Source organism: Meriones unguiculatus, chromosome 6, assembly GCF_030254825.1.
Source record: "Meriones unguiculatus strain TT.TT164.6M chromosome 6, Bangor_MerUng_6.1, whole genome shotgun sequence".
Taxonomy (NCBI): domain Eukaryota; kingdom Metazoa; phylum Chordata; class Mammalia; order Rodentia; family Muridae; genus Meriones; species Meriones unguiculatus.
The window spans coordinates 109,024,944-109,047,786 of record NC_083354.1 but is presented as its reverse complement, the minus strand read 5'-3'; the positions used below and the strand labels follow the sequence as shown (position 1 = coordinate 109,047,786).

Below are 22,843 nucleotides of genomic sequence, written 5' to 3'. Positions count from 1 at the left end.
TTACACCCTGAAGTTGGGCTAGGGCCTGGGGTATCCACCTTAAGGCCCTCTCACTAAGGGAGAACTTGGCATGGTTTTCCAGCCAATAAATAGACCGCTAAAGCAAGCAAACCAGGGTATGAACAGCGCCCCCGTGGGAAGCAAGAGTCAGAGCGGCCTCCCACCTAGCCTTAGCCTTAAAGGCAGAAAAGACAGTGAGTGACTCCTGTCACTGGGTGAGGATGGTCCCACGTGGAGCTGGAGGATTCCGGGGTGAAGTCAGAATCCCCCCCCCCTGGGCTCCCGCTTATCCCCGAAGCTTCTTTTACCGGAAAATACTCTGGGGCCCATTCTTCAGGAGCCACCAGTTCCCCACAGTGGAGCAAGGAGCCTGGGTTCTGGTTGCTTAGGGGTCGGGAGGCAGGAGAGCACAGCAGCTGGAGGAGAAAGGCCAAGAAACCCCTGAATCCGCGAGGGCATCTCGGCGGGCTTCCCGGGGCTTCCCTGGCCGCGTGCGTTCAGTGGCCGCGGGGCTGTGGACCCCTTGCTGATGGCAGCTGCTTGCAAGCTAGGAAGAGAGGCAGGTGGGTGTGGAGCCCGGACTCAGGCGGCAGCAGCAGCGGAGGGAGGATCCCGGCGAGGTGTGGGCGGCGCCCGATCGCCCGCGCCCTGGCCGCGCCCTGGGCACCGGGGGCGCTGTCGCCCCGCTGAGCGCGTAGCTCCGGCGCCGCGAGGCCGAGCCTGGCGTTCCCCTCCAGGTGCCCGGCCAGCAGTGGAGCCCCCGCCGCCCACCCCGTGGAGCCGCGATTGCCTGGGAGCCGCGGGAGGAGGAGACACAGAGGGGAGGCGGCGGCCGCGGCGGCTGCTCAGCCCGCGGGTGCGCGGAGCGCGGGGAGGCGGAGCGCAAGGCTGGGTGGCCGCGGGCGAGTGTGCGCGCCCCGGCCGGAGAGCTGCGGGGCGGAGGACCCTCGCCCCGAGCGCCCCGCCCGGCCTCTCGCGCGCAGTCAGCGCCGCTGCTGCTGCACAGACACACACACCCACCGAGCGCCAAGGAGCACCCGCCGCCCCCGCTGGCCGCCGCCGCGCCTCGGGCAGCGGGATCCAGCGCCAAGTCCAGGCTGGTGCGGCGCGCGGAGCACCTCCTGATCTATCTAGCTGTATCTTTTCCATTTCACTCCAGCCCTCTCTGATCTGGGCGGCGGCGGCGGCGGCAGGGGGATGGGGTCTCCACGAGGAAAAAGGGGGTGACGATCGAGGAAGATTATTGTTCTTAAAAAAAAAATGCCTTCGCTTCTTCCCAATGCGTCTTCCGTGAGCCTCCTTACTAGAGACTGCGAACCGGAGTGAGGGATGTAAAGAGAGAAGGAAAGCCGCCAGGAGCCAGCCAGGGAGACCCTGCTCTCTGTAGAGGGGAGGGGGATTTCCAGCGACACATCATTGGTGAAAGGGACCTTCGCAGGAGTGGAGCCCCCAGAGGGAGCAGGGAATCCCACAGCCCCTTGTGACACAGGAACCAATGCTGCTGGACGAAAGGAGCGGGTCGGTGGGAGCTAGGTAAGTGGTCCGGGCATTGCTGCCTCTCCCCCCCCCCCCCCCCCAGGAGCTCTTCTTTAGAGATGCTTCCCTGTGACAGCCTAGCCAGACTTGAGTTGCTAAAGGAACTGGAAACTGCCATATGGCGCCTAGTAGACTTCCATGCAAAGCTGTCTGGGATGTTAGCCCTGACCGGGTTATTAACGCCAGGCTTCTTCCTGGGTGGGGGAGGACACACAAGTATGAGCCCCTGAAGAGCCTGCCTTGACCAAAACGGTGAGAACTGTTTATGTAGGAGAGGCGCCCCTGGAGCCTTCTGTTCTGTTCATTTGTTGGTAAACGCCGCTCTCGCAGGCACACACTTGTCGGACTAGACTTGGGGAGTGTGTTGTCTTCAGAATACAATCTTCAGAATACAGGCGTACATGCGTTTTATTCCTCAGTGGTGAGAGGTCTTGGTTCCTGGGAGAAAGGTAGAGCAGGTCTCTAAGGAAAGCGCTCCAAGGCGGTTTCCAACCTGGCAAGGGGACTTGGAATACAGTTGTCCTGAGTGGCACCAAAGACGTTTCACAGTTCACCTCATCATTTGCTCTGGAGACTTAACGACCCTTTCCAGGATGGTATCCTGCCACCCATTTTTCTCAGATTAGGAGCATTTATTTGTATCCATTCATAAAAAAGTGTCAATGTGCGGTGTGCATAAACAGTAAAGAATAGCACAGATAAGATTAATACTGGGGAATTTTAATATGCACCGGTGGGCACTGGGGTAATTGCACAGTCCATCTAATCAAGTCGTGCAATAATGTCAATATTTTAAATAGCACTTCACATTTTTTTTTGATCGGTTGTGGGGTGTTGTTGACAATCTGATTTTTTTTTTTTAAAGCCCAGCTCCAAAGAAAAGTAAACATCTCACTGTCATTGTTTTCAACTGTCTAGCAAGGGACAGACACCTCTTGGTTATTCACCAGTGAGAGCACATTTTATAGAATTATCAAATAATAGATTTTGCTCAGGTGTCTGAAGTCTTACCTGTTAGGACTGAATGAGTCACAGGAAAAAAAAAAGCTGAAGAGAGTAATGTTAAAATCGTTCATATCTTAAAGTTTTCTCTGTTTCACTCTTTAGATGAGTGTGCAGGGTGTATGAATAAATACAAGTTTGTCCCACGCTTATCTTTTAATATATGATTAAAACATGGCTATCTGGACTAGACTAGAGAGTTCTTAAACCAACCAGAAGTTAGACAGTTCAGTAGTTTGGTCCATTATATGTACATGTGCATTTTTTTTATTTTTTTATTTTTATTTTTTTTTTTAGTTTTGCTGCTTCAGGTGTTGTTTTTAATGCGGGGCTTATTTGTGTAGCTATAAAGACTCTGAGAATGATGAAGGTCCAGTAGGGAAATAACTCAGTTCTCCTCTGAATGGGGAGGTCACCTCAGAGTGTCTATATGTCCCCACAAAGCCAACCCTGCGGCTTGCTTCTGCATGGGGTGGCACTGTCTCCGAGCAGTTGTTCATCACAATTAGGGTTCTGTCTAATATGCTCTTCTCTTTCCCCTGGCGCTACTCAGACTTTTGGAGAAAGGAATGAACCTCTTGGCAGTTCTCTTCCCTTTCTTTCTCCTTCAGCTTTCACCTTTCTCTTCCTTGCCTTGTGTCTCCAAGTCTCCCTCTTACACAAACCCCTACAGACAGATTCCAGAAAGACGACTCCAGTGCTTGACACTTGACACGTTCAGCTTCCTGCTGGGTGACCATCCTTTTTGTGCACCCCCCTTTCTGAAGAGACTCTATCTGTGCATCATTTAAAATTGTTTCCAAATTCACTTTCACCCCTTATCTCACAGTTAAGTTTTCCAAGCATGTTTGCTTACTGACTAGTCAGAAAGAGTGAAGGAAACAATTACCTTATCAATGCTTTTCATTGGACTTTTAAAGCATCCCCGTTAATGTTCTGGGGGAATGGGAACACCAGCCTGCTCTTGTAAGATATTCAAGAGTGAGACTGTTAGGAAAAAAAAATGAAATTGAGGGATGTGGGTTCAATCACATTTCTTGGCAACTTTAAGGCATATCTGATCAGATTCTTGGTAGACTTAACTGAATGTTTAAAAATGGCTAAGTCTGTGGAGTACTGAAATATACTTTGTTTCTTGAGAAAAAAATGTGGCTTTTTGCACTGCTACAGTAGAGAGATAACTACACATGTATACATGATATGAAAGTAGATCATATTACTGGCAATCTAGGAAACCCACACAAGATACTTCACTGAATCGCAGTGCATGATTTTGCTCTGATTAATTCCTTGAAATTTACTATCTATTATTGACTAACTACTAAGAAAAAGAATCTTAAATTAATAGGAAACTTCCTCGTGTGTATTCCAAGGTAGATGGATAAGACTAAGATATTTTGTTTATTTCAGAATACTAGTTAGGGTTTTTTTATAGTCACATAGTCATCAAGTGGGGTTTGCATTTTAGCATGATGCTGGCTAACTTCACAGGGCCTTCAGAGCATGCAAAGAACAGATGGGCTGTATGTGAGATCTTTGAATTTCAGAGTATTTTTTAAGATAAGACTTTATGGTCATATTATTCCCATGAAGAATACAAAGAAGAACAGCTTTGAGATAGTTTTACTTGTGGACCACAAGTATCTTGATAGTCTAGACCCGGAGTCCATTCTTTTTTATTGCTTATTTCTTCCCTTCCTTCATAGACAAAAAATCTACCCAGCTATTTATTAAGGTAGAGTTTATAAGGAAGAAACTCAAATGTCCCTTGACCTATGTGAGCTGAGAGCCCGACTGCATCATCTTTAAAATGCCTTTTGCATAGGCTGAATTGTACCCATTTTTACTTTCCAAATTAATAACATAAACGGGTTAAATGCCTTGTTCACCGATTGGTGTAATACTTATTAAGTATAAGAATAGTTATGGATAGAATGCAACAAGGCCTAATGTATAGAAGACAAACCCTGATGTCAGTTTTTTAAAAATCAGGGGGGGAAGACAAACTCTTTCATTCTTAGTTGAGAAACTGTTTCAGTTCAAAATAACAGCTTTCTTGCATTTAGAAACACATTTCACAACTTCATACTTAATAATTTAATTGAAACAAACTCATGAAAAAGATTATGAAGATTTGTAATAGGCTATGAATTTAGGATGTCTCAAAAACACAATCATAAACAACACTAAAATTGTACTAAATGTTTCATTTTAAATATACAGAGTATATGAGAATTTTCATTATAAATCAGAGTATTTGTTTTTTCTTCCTTAAACAAATAATTGTGATAGCCCACACTTAGTTGAGCCAGGCACTGTCTTAAGCATACTGAAAATAAGTTTTCTGTCTTATGGGGAAGCTATAGCTAGTGCCCTTTATATACAGATATAAAAACAAATAGTCACAGGTTTTCCTTACCTAGAGTCACACAGGAAGGAAATGGAGAAGTCAGTCAGTATTTTGAGTTCGGGAACACTGTGACCCACTTTGATATTAGGGCATATTAAGAAGGATGACCCTACACAGAGCTTGCAAGCATGTTTTCACTTTCTAGATTCTTTGGGAACTGTGCATTCTCTTTAAAGAGGCCGTGGTTCTAAGGATAAAGGGAGTGTTGGAAAATACCAAATTGAAGGGCTTTTTTTTTTTTTTAATTGTCTTGATTCAAGAGAAACCTATCCGCCACCCTCCACAAACAGTAAATGCTTTCCTGTGAAAGTGAAAGAAGGAAGTAGTTCAGGTTTGGTTGACTTTCAATGTTTGGTGGGGTCAGTCCTAAGAAAGTTAAGCTGTGAGGCAGCACTGTGCTCATAGTGACCCCTGGAAACATGGGGCTGCAGGAGTGGTCCTATGAATAAAGCTCTGTTCCCAGAATGCACCTAGCATGCAGCGTGGCATTTCAGCATGGCCTGAAATCCTAGCGGTGGGGATGTCAGACAGGATACTTGTCCACTGTCTCAAAAGAAATGAGCAGCCAAAGAGCAACACCAAAGCTGCCTTCTGGCCTTTGCATGTGCACTCCCACACATATGATACACATACATTAAAAAGGGGAAAAGTGTCTCTGAATTATTTTGTGAAGTGTTTTCAACACAACATTGCATTACAGGTATTTTAAAAATTTTATTCATTTATTATTTATTACAATTTTTTTCACTTTGTATCCGGTATCCGGGCTGTAGCCCTCACCCTCCTCTCCTCCCAGGCCCACCCTCTATCCCTCTTCTCCCCCTATGCCTCCACTGATAGGGGAGGTCTTCCTCCTCTACTGTCTGACCCTAGCATATCAAGTCTCATCAGGGCTGGCTGCATCCTCTTCCTCTGTGGCCTGGCAAGCCTGCACTTCCTAGGGGGAGGTGATCAAAGGAGGCAGGCCCCTAAGTTCATGTCAGAGACTGCCCCTACTGCCCTTACTAGGGAACCCACGTGGAGACTGAGCTGCATATGGGCTACATCTCAGCAGGGATCTAGGACCTCTTCATGCATGGTCCTTGGTGGATTCCTCAGTTTCTGCAGGGCCCCCTTGGCCCAGATTTTTTGGTTCTGTTGTTCCCCTTGTGGAGCTTCTGTCCCCTTCAGGTCTTTCTATCTCCCCCTTCTCCCATAATATTCCCTGCATTCTACCCAAAGTTTGGCTAAGAGTCTCAGCCTCTGCTTCGATACCCTGCTGGATAGAGTCTTTCAGAGGCCCTCTGTGGTAGACTCCTGTCCTGTTTCCTGTCTTCTCTGACTTCTGATGTCTATCCTGTTTGCCCTTCTGAATGAGGATTAAGCACCTTCCCCAGGGGTGGAAATGTAAACTTTGTACAATCAGTTTGGAAATCAATCTGGTGCTTTCTCAGAAAATTAGGGATAGTTCTAGTTCAAGATCCAGCTATACCACTCCTGGGCATATACCCAAAAGATGCTCAACTATGCAACAAGGACATTTGCTCAACTATGTTTGTAGCAGCTTTATTCATAATAGCCAGAATATGGAAACAACCTTAATGCCCCTCAACTGAAGAATGGATACAGAAATTTGGTACATTTACACAATGGAATACTACTTAGCAATTTAAAACAGGGAAGTCATGGAATTTACAGGCAAATAGATGGAACTAGAGAAGATCATTCTTAGTGAGGTAACCCAGAAGCAGAAAGACACATATGGCATATACTCACTCATAAGTGGATATTAGACATATAATATAGGATAAACATACTAAAATCTATAGTTCTAAAGAAGCTAAGCAACATTACAAATATTTTAAAAATATTTTTTATACCTCCAAAATTCTTGTATTCAAAATATAAGTCATTTATCAATGTGTTCATGCTTAACTTTGAAAAATACAAACCCAATATTTGGTGGAAATTGAGGCATAGTCTCCCAGCAGTGTCTAGTGTATTCTTAGAATGCATCGGTTTCTTTACACAGCAAATAATTATAATTGTAAGAGAACAAACAAATCCTACCTTGAAATATTTGTCAAGAGAACTTACATAATATTTGAGGCAAAGTTCTTTCTAAGTAGCCACTGCTTCTGTTTATGCCGACAATTCCATCTGGCTCAAAACTGAGAGCTAAAATGATTAAATATTGTTTGCAAGATACCATAGAATCAAATATTTAGATTCATCTTCATGATTGATTGACACTTCTATTTTTCACACAGATGTGTCTCCTAGGCTGGGTGACATAGTCTTTTAGCTGACAATTGGCATGTAGTACAAAATTTCACTTTAAAACTTACATTTCCTCATAAAAAATCAGAGTCTTAAGCAATGTTCAGGTCCTCCGACAAAATTAACAAAGCCTTTTGAATCGATAATATATTTGAAGTGAAGTGCCGTTAGTAGTAAAATCCATGACCATTATCTCTAGCAGCGTTCCCGGGGGACGGTTGGTTTAAATAATGTGTATTGACCTCTCTCTATGGGACTCTCTGGGGGACATGGAGGGGGATGCTGTACTGTCCAGGATCATGAGGACAGGCTAGGCTGGAAAGAGCTATGGGCAAGGAGCTCTGGACTTTCCTAGATACTTCATCTGGGCAGGGTATGGACTAACTCACTCACTGGTCAAACTGAGAGCAGTGCCTTTAGGATTTGCATCTGCTACTTCATTCTGAGGGTTCCCCTGGGCTTCTCTTCTGTGTTGAATCCTGTGTGGATGGCTGTAAGACATCATACCCTCTCAGCCCAGAGGCAGAGCCATAAATCCCCACAAGCTACCATAAATCATTTTGGTGGGTGGTATGGCAAGGCAGCTGAGTAGCTGCACCGCAGCAGGATCACAGAGTAAGAGAATTTTTTTTTAATTCCTCCATATATTTACAGCTATGATTCTACCTTCAGTGAGAGCAAGTTCCTCCTCTTTCATGGGCAGTATTTTTGCAACAGCCCCTTTGCTATTCTGAAATGACATTTACACACAAATTATAACTTGTCTGTACATATATTTTAAGTTAATATCATTTGCAGTAGAAAATACCTTCTGGGGAAAGAGCAGGTATGGCAACATGCGCTGCTCAGCTCTGGATAGACAGAAGACAGAATGGAGTAGAAGTACTGAGAATGCAGATGATGAGAAAAGTCGAAATCCAACCACTTGGAGTAAGAAAGTAATGGTCTCTCGGGTGGCGATGACACTTGCGCACGTGTCGTTCCAGAACAAGAGTGAGATAAACATTCACTAGCTGTGACAACTGCACTCTGTAAACGGATGTGGGCGTGCTGTGGTAGTGAACCAGTTAACAGGAGCAGTGTTGCTTCGGGTTGACACAGTTTTTCAAAGTGGTGACCAAATCTTGGTGATGTTCCAAATATGGTAGTTTCCTAGAAAACTCCTCTGTAAAAATATACTGTGTGCTGTAGGATTGGTCCCCAGCAACGCAGGGAGCTGGGCTTCGCATAAGTGGGTATCCAGGAAGATGTACGAACATTTGCAGGTCTGACTCTAAGTTTCTGCGCACATGCATTCCTGGGCCTGGACAGCTTTCTGGAACTTCCTCCAGAAGGGACTGTGTCTGGGTTTTCAGAAGCACTCACTGTGCCTGTGTTTTCCCATTAGAGGAAGCTTCCACTGTGGTTCTAATGTGTGGCTGGCTGATTTGAAAACGTGACCCTCTTGAAGCTTTTTATTTTATTTTTAAGGCCTTTTTATTACCTTGAGAATCTCACACGCTGTGTTTTGATCATATTCATCTCACCCCTCCATGCCCCCCAGATCTACCCTTTCTGTACGTAGTCTTCTGTTTTCTTTTTCAGCCCATAAAGTCCAGTTTGTGATTGATATATATTGGGTTCATGGGCATCCATTCGAGAGTGGTTGACCCAGCAGGTAGACATACCCCTAAAGAAGACTGGCTATTTCTTTCCCAGCAGCTGTCAACTCTTCAGAGAGGAGTGGGAACTAGTTCCTACCTCCACTCTCTGTGCTGAGATTTTCTCTGGGTTGAGCTCCTGCATGCCTTCCCAACCTCTGTGCACATTTGCAATGTCCTGTTGTGTCTGGAAAGTACTGTTTCTTGTAGTTATCCACTGCGTCAGACTCATGATTCTGCCTTTTCTGAAGTGTTGCCTGAGCCTTGGGAGGGTGGGGAGGTGATGGAGATGGGCCATTTAAAGCTGAGCATTTCACAGTGTCTCATTCTCTGCTCCTTGACCAGTTGCAGGTCTCTGTGTTAATTTTCATTTAGCACAAACAGAATCTTCTCTGATGAGAAGTCATCAGAGTAAGAAGTCATCAGAGCTCTCAAGCTTTTGATAAGAAGGTGAGTTTAGTGGCTGGTTAAATAATAAGGAAAGTAGACAGAGCAAGATCAAAACATGTAGCTCGCATAACATTCCAGACATGCCGATAGTAGAACAGTCTGCAAGGCTGGCTGGTGGGGGAAGGGGGAGATCTGATCAGAGCTGTCAGAGCTTCATCTCCTACGTGGGAGTGTCAGACAAGCCTTCACAGATGAAGTGACATCTAAGCTCACTTTCGAAGATGAGTAAGCATTCTCCAGGTAGAGAAGGAGGCAGATGGAGCATGGTCTAGGCAAAGAGAACAGCATTTGCAAAGCATGGTCAGGAAAAGAGCTGGGCTGGTGACTGGCTTAGTGTTGACACCTGTAGGAAGTTGATGTCAGAGGAGGATGAAGAAAATGAAGACAGGATTAGACATCAGGGTGCTATAGGCCATCCTAAAAGTTCAGAATTTTATCCGGTAGGACAGACTACTGGGATCATCTGAAATTTAAAAACAAAAGTGGCACACTTTTTGAGGTGGTTGAATTATGAGAGATAAGACTGAAACCTTGGAGATTAATACACTCTTGTGGAATACAAGCAGGATAAGATCAAGAACCTACTTTTAATGGGAGTAGGAAGAGAAGGAGGGAGATATAGGTTTCCTCATCTCTTTAGGATCAGCTTTGTACTTTGACAGGTGCAGCTCACTCAAAGTCTTCCCAGGTCATCGGGTCACGTGTTCATTTGTTTTCTGGAGCACCACTTCTTTGTATATTCCTTGAACCCACTTTCTTTTTTCTTTTCTTCTCTTTTTTCCCCCATGTCTCAGATATTCAGATCTCAAATGATTACTGTGCTAGTGTGTTAGGTAAGATTACTCTTGCTGTGATGAAACATGACAATTAAAAGCAGCTTGGAGAGGAAAGAGTTTATTCAGCTTACACTTACACATCACAGTTTGTCATCAAAGGAAGTCAGGAGAGGAACTCAAACAGGGCAGGAACCTGGAGGCAAGAGCTGATGAAGAGGCCATGGAGGGGTTCTACTTACTGACTTACTCATCATGGCTTGCTCAGTCTGCTTTCTTATAGAACCCAAGACCACCAGCCTGGGGGTGGTCCCACATTCAACTGGCTGGGCTCTCCCCCATCATTCACTAATTAAGAAACTGTCCTATGGGCTTTCATACAGCTCAGTCTTATGGAGGCATTTTCTCAATAGAAGTTCCCTCCTCTCCTGTGACTCTAACTTGTGTCAAGTTGACATAAAACTAACCTGCTCAGTTACCTTCAGAATCATCAAAAAAGCAGGCATGGGTGGTTAGGGAACTTCATGGATCAGATGGTTCCTAACAGGCTGTTACTTTGTCCATTCGGAAGAGCTAGTGAGTATCTGTCACTCCAAACCCCCTGCAGGCTGTTTCTCTTCTTTAGAATTCCTAAAATAGTGAGCTGTTACAGATTTTAAGGTCTTACTTTCTAGACTTTGGCTACTCACCCTTTTCTCTGTTACAAAACTAGCAATTCCTTCCCAAGGCTACCAGTTTTTATTTGTTAGTACCTCATTACAAGTACTAAGGAACAAGTACCACATGCTAACATTCTAATCATTCCCTTTGGAGTAATAGGTGGGCCCTCAGAGTTCTATGGCTTTTCTAGAGTATAGCACAAACACAGGCTATAGAGTTCTGCATTTGTTTCCTTGCTGATGGCCAGTGTCATAATATTTAGATTTTTGTAAAGGCAGCACCTTTATTCAGGGTACCAATTTCAATTTCATAGTAAGGTAGAATGATGATAATGGCTGGAAATAACACTGAATGTAGCTATTTAACATGATGCATATTTCTCTATCAGTTAAAGAGAATGAAGAGAGGAAAAGAAAATCGTAAAAAAGGAGAGTGTCATCGGAGATGGAAGAGGAGATAGCAATAGGTAGTTAGGTGGCAGATAGATAGATAGATAGATAGATAGATAGATAGATAGATAGAGATAGATGAGTCTCAACTACTTCTTAAATTCCTTGACTTAGATATGGGACATTTGGGAATATTTGATGAATATTTTTCAGACAACCCCAACCTAGACTACTGGAGGTTGGAAATTAACCCAGTGGCTCAGTGGGAGCTTCTTAGTGACAAATCTCTCAAATGAAGGTGAAGCATAATTTTAGATAGACACTTAGCCATCCAGGCTGTCGTCATCTTCCTTCAAAATAAATTAGGGGGAAATGGGTGTGAATTAAGCTTAGTCACCAGGTAGCCCATACTTTGGATGGTACACCAAATACTCCTTTCTTCTCTTTAACTCTCCTCCCAGACCTGTGACACATGTTCCTTTGCGGCGCATCTTCATTCTCTGAACCCTCAGTCTTATGAGACTCTGGTGTGTGACAGACTCTGGCTGGATGCTTTGGAATAAAGGATGATAACTGTAACATAGGCAAGAAACTGATTCTAATTAAGTATTAGGTGCCATTGCTCCTGGAATGTATGTAACACTTAGTACCACAACGGCTTTTCTACAGGCTCCTATCTCATTGGAGTCCAGACACAAGTCATTTGCTATCTCTCCCTTCCTCCAGATCCATCTTCCTCTCCAACCAGAACTGTACCACTGTCCTTTGTCAAGACGCCAGGGACTCCAAAAGTCAGAGCTAGTTTATTGTGTGGAACAATTTAACTCATGTGTTTCACTTTCACAAGGACACTTGGTTCTAATAGCATAACAATCCGCTTTTCTTTCTTTCCTTCTCTCTTTCTCTTTCTTTCTTTCTTTCTTTCTTTCTTTCTTTCTTTCTTTCTCTCTTTCTTTTTCTGAAACAAAGAAGTGGTTTAATTTTGTCTCATAGCTTCTAGTTTGAAACTGTAGGCAGCTTTGAAGGGCCTTGAGCTCAGCAAATATTTATTAGGCACTTTTCAGATAGGAAGCTCTCTGCTAGGTCACCAGATTAAACAAGCTGAGTTTTCACCTGCATGGGGTTCCTGTCCATCTGAAACCAAGCCTGAACTCTCCAGTCCTCTTTTCATGCTTATTGTAGTGACTCTGCCCTGGGTCCAAACCAGTGATGCTTCTCTGGGTTATAAACTGTTTCAGAAGGAAAGGTGAAAAGCTGTTGTGTGCTGAATTAGGAGAGTTCAGATATCATGCCACTATTGTCTTCCAGCGGTGACTTTAAACTGTGAACCTTAGAACTTAATTGTTTGTGTCATGTTATACTGTCTCCTGTTTTAACAGTCAGTATAAACCTGTCTTACAAGGAGCTAAGACAGATGTGGATAATATGACAACTGGAAAAAGTGGGGCAGGTGATAAATGGCTATCTTCAGAGTCTGAAGACTGAGTTTTCAGAATATGGCAGGATGTCCTGCTGAATATGGGAGAGGGTACCAGAGCAGCCAGTGCTCAGGGGTTTCGACAAATGGCACAAAAATGGCCCCACGAAATCAGACGTGCTTCATAGGAACATAAGGTTTAGGACAAATGTCTGTTTAGTAGCTCTCATGGCTCCACCCACTTTCCTTTATCAGTCTTGTACTAACGAAGGGATTCAGTAGAAAGTTACATTTCTTGTCCCCTTGCCATGTGACCAACATGACTTTCTTTAACTTCCTTTACAACTTACTTACAGGGATTCTTGCATTTCTTGCTGTTTTAATTGATTTGGTACTTTGTGTATTTAACAAATATCAAATTTGAGCATGACATTCTTTTTCTTTTCTCTCCTTTTCTTCCTTTTCCTAATGATGAAATACCAAGCCACAGCTCTGAACTCACATACTCTTTAGACACTTCTTGCCACAAACTAGGGTGTTCCAAGACTCTGGAAAGCACTAGAGTGTGACTGGAGGCCCAGGGTCCAGCATTCTTGAAAATCGAGATGGTCAGTAATCAGGAATACAAATACAGATGAGGTCAAGCGTAGTGCTTCCAAGACAACTTTTCTCTCACCATTTAGGGGACAACAGAAGTTATTTCTGCATTCTGAACGGAACTTACTGTCAAAGCTGCAGGCAGAGGCAGGTTTGAAGTAGAAATCCACAAGAGGATGGGAACGTTGTATGCCTGTGCCTTCTAGAACAGTGAACACCAGCAACATCGAATACCTGAAATCTGATTTCTGACACTAAAAATTAAAACTTAAATCTCATCTAAATTCAAGCAGCTATAATGGCTAATGGCCATGCTAGAACTAGACTATTATAGTATGAATTAATATAGAAAAATGAAGTTTCAAAAGTGTTACATACTACTGTATGTAAATATGGCAGCCATTTCTGATACACAGTACCTGCTTTGGCTCAGATGATCTCAAGGTACCACTTATAGAAGGGATCTCAGTACAGTGGGTCTTGTTTCTAACCATAGGAACTGTGGTTTTGTTGGTTTCCTGATTTCTGTTATCTGCACAAAACATAGATACAAATGCATAGTATTATCTTTGTAAGTATCTGACTCATGTGACCCTAAATGTTTTCTCCAGCCCAGCTGTCCTGACCAGAATGTGTCTGTTGGGGAAAAGGACGGTACCCTCTCCTCCTCCTCCTTTTCCTCCTCCTCCTCTCTCTGTTCACACCTCCTAAGTTCTAAAGTTACACAAGTACATCACTGTGCCCTTTAGCAGGTTCCCTTTTTTGTCATATTGATTTCTTTTTCTCCTGTGCTTATTTATAAAACATGTTTCTCGGTTTAGTTCAGTAGCAAAGAACAAAATAACAACAACAAAACTGCAAACTATTTTGTTCATGCACACACACATACATACATACACACATTTTGATCCTTTAAAAGCACCTGTAGGTCAGACTCTTGAATTCTTCTTCCTACTCCTTTCATGTAAAAACACATTCCCCTAACATGATCCCAGAAGAAGAATGTGGTGTCTGAAAGGGAACATTATGAACTGTGATGGTAAGGTAACATTTAAGAAATTCCATCTTGAGCCCTTTATCCTCAGTGTGAAAGGCTCTGGAAAAAAAAGTGGGTCCAGGGGCGTTCATACAGAATGTCTCTAGTTCATAAAATCATGATCATTAATCAGAACATCATTAAATATTAATTTACTTTTGAGATAAATGTCACTTTAAATTTGGAATCCTGCCTTTTTCTAAATCTAAGGAGAGCATTTTCATTAGGCTATATGGAGAGAATGCACAGAGAAAGCTAAGAAGCTAGTAAAAATCCACTTCTTAAACTCACCTCTGGCTTAAGTTGGGCCCAACAAAATACTTGGCTTTCGGCATAATCAATGCAGTTTGCAATCAGATGCACGCTGCTACAGCACAGCACTGTAATGAGAGCCTTTGTAATTTTTAATCTAAGGCACTTTCTTCTTCTAGAACTTTAGGACATTGGAATGTAATGCCTAATAGTCGGCACTCAGTACATATTTGTTGAATGAATGAACAAATTAATAAAACCTCAAAGAATTTAAAAACCAAACAGCAGCTAAAGTTGTGGCTGCCATAAATAAAGATATTATTGGAGAGAGTACCTGGGGCTTTCTTATTTCCCTTCCCTTTCAGTGAGGTGTTTAAATCAAGGGGAAAGCTTCAAGCCAACTTCAGTGTAATGATAAGTCTGTAATATCATCAGTACCTGAGCAGCACATGCCAGAAGCACAGATCCAAGAGCTGCAGAGCTGTGAGCAGTGGTCCTGTTGGTTTCTCGACAGCAATAGCTACTTTGCCCAATTTGTTCCCATTGAATTTAATGAACACTTAGCTGAGTGACACACTGCTTTGGGAGAAAGAATGGAAATGAGAAGGGAGTGATGGATCTGAACCAGTATTTTTTTTTATTTGTATTTCATGTTCTTTTTCCAGTCTGACTATTACTGAAACAGTAGAAACTATAGAAAGTCAGGATCAACAATACTTAGGCTCAGCTCAGCAGTGTTTGTAGGATTAACTGTGTACTAATTAGTCAATTTATTCTTGTTTTACACCTTTTCTAACTCACTGTTTTCATTTTATATTTATTTGTAAACTCAGGGATTGCAAGGTCTAAGTGAAAGACCTAGGTTTGGGAGCCTTGGCCTCTAGCCTTCATTCTAAAGAGCTTTTGGGGAGAGGATTTAAATCCACGGATGCTCTTTCTCTTCTACATGCATTGACTTTCTAAAATTTTGAACATTAAGAAAACAAATTTTGGGGTATGTCTTGAGCATAGGAATTGAATATTAAGGCTGAGGCTGGGGAGAGCAGGTAAACACCCTATTAACAAATGGACAGAGGTGTGGAGTTGAGACAGGCAGTACAGGGGGCTCTGGCCAGCCAGCCTGTCTGTAATAGCAATAGCTCTAGGATCAATGAGAGACCTTGCCTCAAAAAAATAAGGTAGAGACTGTGTCAAGTTTGACCACCTATTTCATTTATCAGAACTATTTTATAATGCGCTTTGGATATTAAAAAGAAGTATTTAAAAATAAACCAACACATAAATTACTTACTCTAAGAAAGCTGGGGAATTGAAAAGTTTCCAAAGAGAGTTCTGGAAATATTTTACGTTAGCACATCCACACTGTAATAACTTTTATTAAAAATAAAAAGGGTGGAGAGTGATACAGAAGAAATCAAATCTCTACTTCTGCACCCCCCCATACTCACAGAGACAAACTCAGAGACATACACACAGATACAAAGAGACACACACAGACACATCCACATAGATACACAGACACATACACACAGACACACAGGAACACACACACACATACACAGACACACATATAAACACACAGAAACATGCACACACATAGATACATATAAACACACACATATACACACACAAACACATATAGACGGACACCCAAACAGACCAGTACACACACAAACACACGAACAAAGACACATACAGACACGCAGACAGACACATAGACAGATATACCCGGACACACACAGAGACGTACTCATGAACAAATACACACATACACACACAAATATACAGAAACACACACACAGGAGAACATATTCACACTTATATAATACACAGAGTTATACCCACGGAGGAACATGTATACACACATCACACATGCACACATACCCACAGGGTAGTGATAGTGTTGCTTCTGAAAGACATATCTACTAACTTATGCTTATAGTGTAGAAGTTTTCAAGTTGTATGAACTATCGCCAGTATCCCCACTTCTCTAAAAAATAATATGATGCAATAAATAAGAGTTGCACATGTCAGCTATGTCAAAGGATAGATAGGAAAGTATAGAAACTTGGGGATGGTTCTATCCTTTTCTGTATCATACAAGAAGATTTGTTTCATATTGATCCAATCACCATCTTTCTTCTGAGACATCTAGAGTTCTACAATTCATAGAAAACCGTCAATGTCCTATGAAGTTGAAACTATGAACTCTGGATTCAGATACTGCAGCACTTACCATTTGTGTCATTTTGTGTAAGAAGTTTGCCTTTCTGAACTTCAGTCAGTCTGTTAGTAAACTATATTAACACTCACCTGTACATGGGTTTAAAATAAAAAAAGAAGGCTCACTGTCAGAATTAAATGGAATAGGCAGAGTGATCGCTTCGTATTTGGTAGATGATGAGAATGATAATTATTAACCAAGTTCACAAATCAAATGAGATCATCACTTGGGCTCAGTTTCAGATACAGCTCCAAGAATATCCCACCTTCTAGGAAATGTAAATTTTCCTTATGGACATTGAGATCTTAAGCTGAAATCAAATCCAAATTAAGACTCTGCATCTCATTGCCATATTTATTTTACACTCACATGCTCTCTCGTTGTGAGCCTCCGTGCTTGAGGCTTACCAAGGAGACAAAGCATGCTTTAAGATTCTACCATCACCAAATCTAGTCTACCAGTTCCCTGGAGGGGGAAATAGTGGGGAAATACATCATATTAAGTAAGAATTGCAAGCAGGAAAAACATCCACCACCCTTTAATTGTATTCCTCCTTTCATTGATTTCTGAATATTTTCCCTGGTATAAGGCAACAATTCTCTATTTTACTGTTCTTGCCATAATTTTTTTCAACACTGTTTTTGAAATTATTTATTTCAAGACTGTATCATCTGGTACCAATCATATGAACTCAGGGCTTCAGTCAGTCCATCTGTGGTCCCTAATTTTCACATTTTTTATTTTAGAAACTGTTGATTGGGATTGATGAGTTCATTTTCTAATTCTCAAATGCTTTCATATTTTATTATCAGATTGTGCTAAATGCTGTTATTGGCAGTAATTAAACACCCCAAGGTTTGTAGATGCTAGTGGGTCATCTCGTCCATCTGCCTTCCCATAACTATTTGTCATTATTGTAGAACCTTAGCTTTTCATACAACAGAAACACATGGCAGATTAAGACAGGGGTCAGGGACCAGGAAAGGAATACTTAAACACTGCCTTATACAGTCAGATGCTTAAAAATGCTGTTGCTGATTGGCCCCAATGATTAGAATGGGCAGAAAATATCATTCATACGGGATGGAGAGGCAGTAGTATCCATACTTCAGGGACCTCTTTCCTTTACTACCTAGTAGTGATAAAAATAAATAAAACCAAGCATACATGTACTTCTGGTGAGTTCTGATGTTTAAATGTTGTTCACTGAGATGATTTTCTTTCTATGGTAGAATCTAGAATACATTGACTTTCAATCAGAAATACAGAAAGGAAGGAGGGCTGGAAGGTAGGCCGAAAGTTGATCAAATGAAGGGAAGAGAAGTGGAGGGGAAGAAAGGAAGGAGAGAGAGAACAGAGGGAGGAGGAGAAGGAGGGGTAGGAGAGAGAAAAAGGAAGGAAGGAAGGAAGGAAGGAAGGAAGAAAGGAAGGAAGGAAGGAAGGAAGGAAGGAAGGAAGGAAGGAAGGAAGGAAGGAAGGAAGACTTCTGTAATTTTGCTATTTTCCTGAGTATGGAGGCACAATAATAGTCCATTATTTTACATTTTTATTGTGGTTTTTTTTTTATCATGCCTGTCTACCTTCACTAGATTGTAAGTTCCATGATGTCACCAATAGTGGCCTTTATCAGTGTAGTTCCTCATAAATATTTGCTGACAGATGAAGAAAGAACTCTAGATGATGTATAGAATCATACAAGAAAAGCATGGTAACAGATGAGACAGACCGATGGCTTGCTGAAGTCAATGATTCTTTCTGAAAAAGATACTTGTTTTAATCCTGAATAACCAGAAAGGGTTTGTCAGGAAGAGAATGTGGAAGTACCTTTCGTACAGGAAGCCATATTGGATTGAAGAAATGGCAGATAAAAAAGTATCTGGAATGAAAGAAAATGCCTTTTAAATAACTAAATGCAAAAATTAGTGTACTAACCACTGCTGTTGCAGGTGAAAGGTACCTGACTCTAAGAAGGCTTAACATGAGAAATTTACTGTATAGTTAAGGAGGCCAGAGAGACCTCAAATGTCAGCTGTGGGTTGATGTCTGTGGGTAAAGATGGGGGGGTGCTCTACAATTTTTTTTTGGCAGAGAGAGAATAGCATGTAATCATAAATGAAAGATGATCCTGTGACTGTGGAGAGCTCAGCAGGTGGAAAGCTATGTAGGAGAAGCACAACGCTAAATAGAGTTCAGGTGTTGTGGACTTTGCCTTTATTCTGAAAGCTTGGGAACCTGAGAAACATCTTTGATAAGAAAAGACCCAGAGCTGCTGGGAGCTAGGTCTGAAGTAAGCAGAGCCACCTGGGGAAGTTTGGGACAGAAGAAGGTAATCATCAGAGAGACGGGAATGAGGACCAGAGGGAAGAGATTCTGTGAGGTGCGTGACTCTCTGTTGGCTGCAGCCGTTTCCCTTCATTTAAATGCATGATACATAAAAGGCAGGTTGGAGTTTCGTGAGAGTAGCCCTTCAAAACTCTCACTGACAAGGTAAAAAGCAAAGGAAAATGCTGCAGCATGTGATGGAAAGAGACTTGTCTCGGCATGGACAGAGCTGCATTCTAGTTCTAGCTCGACAGATGCCAGGTGATGCCAGCTAAGTCATGTGACCTTACTGGAGCCCAGGGTTAAAAGTTAAAAAAAAAAGGGGGGGGGAATATACAAGCTCTCTTCTGCCATGTTCTATGTTTTAGTCCCCAGACATCGGCATATATTAAAGCATGTTGTAATGCTTATGTTTGGAGGGATGGAGAGAAGGCTTCTTTGTCAAGAGCATTCACTGTTCTTCCAAGGACCTGAATTCAGTTCCCAGCACCCATGTAGGATGGCTCACAGCATGCTGTAATCCAAGCCCCAGGGGATCTGACACCTTCTGGCCTCCAAGGGCGTACACATACACACACACACACACACACACACACACACACACACACACTAAATTGGAAAAAGATCATGTAATAGAGCCCAATATTTAGGATTTGGGCCTTAAGAAAGCTGTATTACCTGTCATGTGCTGGACTCTGGAAACGGGAACAGAAATGTATACCTACTACTAACAGGGTCCAACTGAGAAATATTGCTTGTGCAAAACTCATATTTCTGAATGTTGGAGACTCATCGTGTGAATTAAAGGAGCCCAGCAGTATGTTCAAACTCTACCCAAACTTCATAAATGTTTTTTAACTTGGTTTCACGGAGGCTAACTTTGCTTTATGACAAGCATCCAAATCGAGTATGGAATGTAAGGCAACCATCCAAGGAGTGGACTGTACGTCCAGACAGAGGCCCAGGTAGTAACTGTACTTTGTGATTGGTTTCAAAAGATTAGTGTGGGCCAGCGCTTGCCATCTCTTTCAGTGGCACTGCGCATCTCCTAGCCGCTTTCTGTGTTTTCCTCACACCTTTCACCTTTGGTTTTTTCCCCTTTACTCCATCGTGACTCTGACTTTTATAAAAAGAGACATTTGAAATATCATATTTCGGGGCCCAACAGAAGGACACACTCTCCATCATAATATCCCTACCTGAATGTTTGGGTGCTACTCTGATAGCTGAGCTTTATAGTGCATAAACAATTAATGAAAGAAAGAGGCCATGAATTTGAAAGAGACCAGGTCTGTGAATATAGGAAGGTCTGGAGGGAGGAAAGGAAGAAGAGAAATAATGTAATTCTTCTATAATCTCACAAAAGAAAAGAAATATTTTTAGAAGAAGCATTAACAAGACCTAAATGGAAGTCTAGAGCCTTGGTGCTGTAATTATAGAAAACACACACATACGTGGGCTAATTCTTTAAATAATTTTGTATGCTAGTGAAGAAAATGGTGTCCAAATAAAATAGTTTATTTATAAATTTGGGGACGTCTGTGTTATTGAAGAATGCTCAGATTACATCCTCTATAATACCTGTCTTTCCCCTTCTCACTGCAGCACAGCGCATCCTGTGACCACAGAAGGGAAAGCTTTGGAGATCTATTTGAGTGCATCCAAAAACAGCATCACTTGTGTCAAGGATAAAAGTTCTAGTTTTTTTTTTTTTAAACTAAAGAGTAAATAGTTGTGCTAAAACTGAGGGTCATATTGATATGAGTGGCCTTTGATGGCAGAAGAGAGATGGCACCCTGTGCTCAGGCCGCAGTGGCAGCTCAGTTCTTACTGGAGCCTGACTTGCCAAAAAGCCACAGACAGTTTGGAATTCAGTAGTATTTCTAAGTTCCAATATCATCCTGGTTTACTCATTTTTCTTGGAATCCTTGAAAAATTCTGGGAGCTCCATTTAAAATGTATGTCATCTTGACATAAAAAGTTTGATGTAGGGGCTGGAGAGATGACTTAGCAGTTTAGAGTACTGACTACTCTTCCAGAGGACCTGGGTTCAATTCCCAGTGCCCACATGCAACTCAAGCTGTCTGTAACCGCAATATCTGACACCCTCACCCAGGCACACATGCAGGAAAAACACCAATGCACGTAAAAGTAAATTAAAATAAAGAAAAAAACTTAAAAATCTGATTAAAAAAAAGAAATTTGATGGATTTTTAAAGTTGTTAATCATTTTAAGTTTTCTTTTCACTTTTTTTGAGATGTTTTAAAAGATTTTAGCAGGGAGTGGATTTTCAAAAATGATTTCTTTATCATCTAACAGTTATTTTGTCTTTCTCTCCAGATAATCTCGCAGATAATCTTTGTGGCTTTCTGAAATAGAAACAGTACTACAAAATTCTACTCCTTGATCCATACATGAAATCTTATTTAAAAAACAACTGCATAGCTAGATATGGAGCCTGAAGCTTTACAGGTCTCAAAGCTGTTTGCAAAGCAGACAACTGGCCAGCATGACGCAGCCACACAGAACTGAAGTGAGGCATCCCGAGCCCTTTAGAGACATTTGCTTTTTGTAGTCACAAAATCACACACATGACCTACCCTGCCTGGTTACACCAAGGAAGTGTCAAGTGTATGACATAATGCTAGTATTTTTGAGTCTAAAAAAAAAAAAAAGAAAAAGAAAAAAGAAAAAGAAATAAAAAAGAAAGAAAGAAAGAAAAGAAAACCTTCTCCTCAAACCTGGAGCCTGAAGCTCTGTAATTATGATGCCATGATCAGAAAGTTCTATTTTGTCATCTTTGGCCCTGAAAGGGTGGCAGCATAATTCCACGCTGCTGCTGGGAGCAGTGTGCAGCTGTGTGAGCTCCAGTGTTTGTCCTTGTTTGCTGTTTAAAGAGTCACTCTCTTCTTAGACTAACGAGGGGATGTGTGCTGGCCAACTGATCTGCCACAGGCTTTCCATTCAGTCGCTTCAGCCAGGACAGAACATCAGCTGCCAAAAGAGAATATTCACTGCCATTTCATCTCAAACAGAAGTATAGATGTATTCATTTGTAATTGATCATTTACAGACACAAACACAAATATAAAATCTACAGTTACTTAACACCTATAATCTACGTATTGAATCAATTACATTTGATATTTGATTTATATACAAGTTGAATTATTTGATTAACTTTTATGGGGTAAAATTATTATGATAGACATAATTTCCCATATAAACTTATATATGAGAAAACACAGTAGTACATGCACTTTCATTACTAAAATTAAAAACATAAATTTTATGAACACTCGGAGTTGGTAAGACACTCAGGGTTGGTTCCTAACCCAGAGGAAATGGACAGATTCATTATTAGAAATAAAATTAACATGGCAGAAAAGATAACTTAGATTAAAAGTGCAATGTTACGGTACAGAAAATTAACCAAACGCTAAATAAAATGAAGAAACATTTTTATAATTTTCAGTATGTAGTCTTGTCCAAGCCATGATAAAATTGAAGGGCTCTTAAAGTGAAATATGCAAACCTCCTTCTATTAGGAAGCTGGAACTGGGGGAAAAAAAGTTTTCACTGATTTTGAAGGTAGTCTGAATTTATCCCTGTTTAAATATGGAGACTGAAAGGAAGATGGAACAGACCACAGAATCACAGCAACAGGAAAGTAGCAACTGGGTGTCATAGGAAGTGAGGACATCTTAGAAACCATAGTCCAAACATAAAGGTCAAATGCAAAAAAGCTCTGCCTGCATGGAAGCAGATGTTACGGCCCTCGGACACCATTGTACGGAACGCAGCTTGGGACAGCAACAGTAGCAGCTGCATGAGGCCCCAGTTGCTAAGGAGGCTGATGCAGGAAGGCTGCTTGA

General features: G+C 41.8%; 1 protein-coding gene across 1 annotated transcript in view; it reads left to right on the top strand.

Moving 5' to 3' along the window:
* Positions 1-868: 868 nt before the first annotated feature.
* Positions 869-22,843, top strand: part of Kcnb2 (potassium voltage-gated channel subfamily B member 2) — a 417,773-nt gene continuing 395,798 nt past the window's right edge. Inside the window, exon 1 of the mRNA XM_060385829.1 lies at positions 869-1,533. The gene's annotated coding sequence lies outside the window, so the exon portion shown is untranslated. The remainder of the gene's footprint in view (positions 1,534-22,843) is intronic.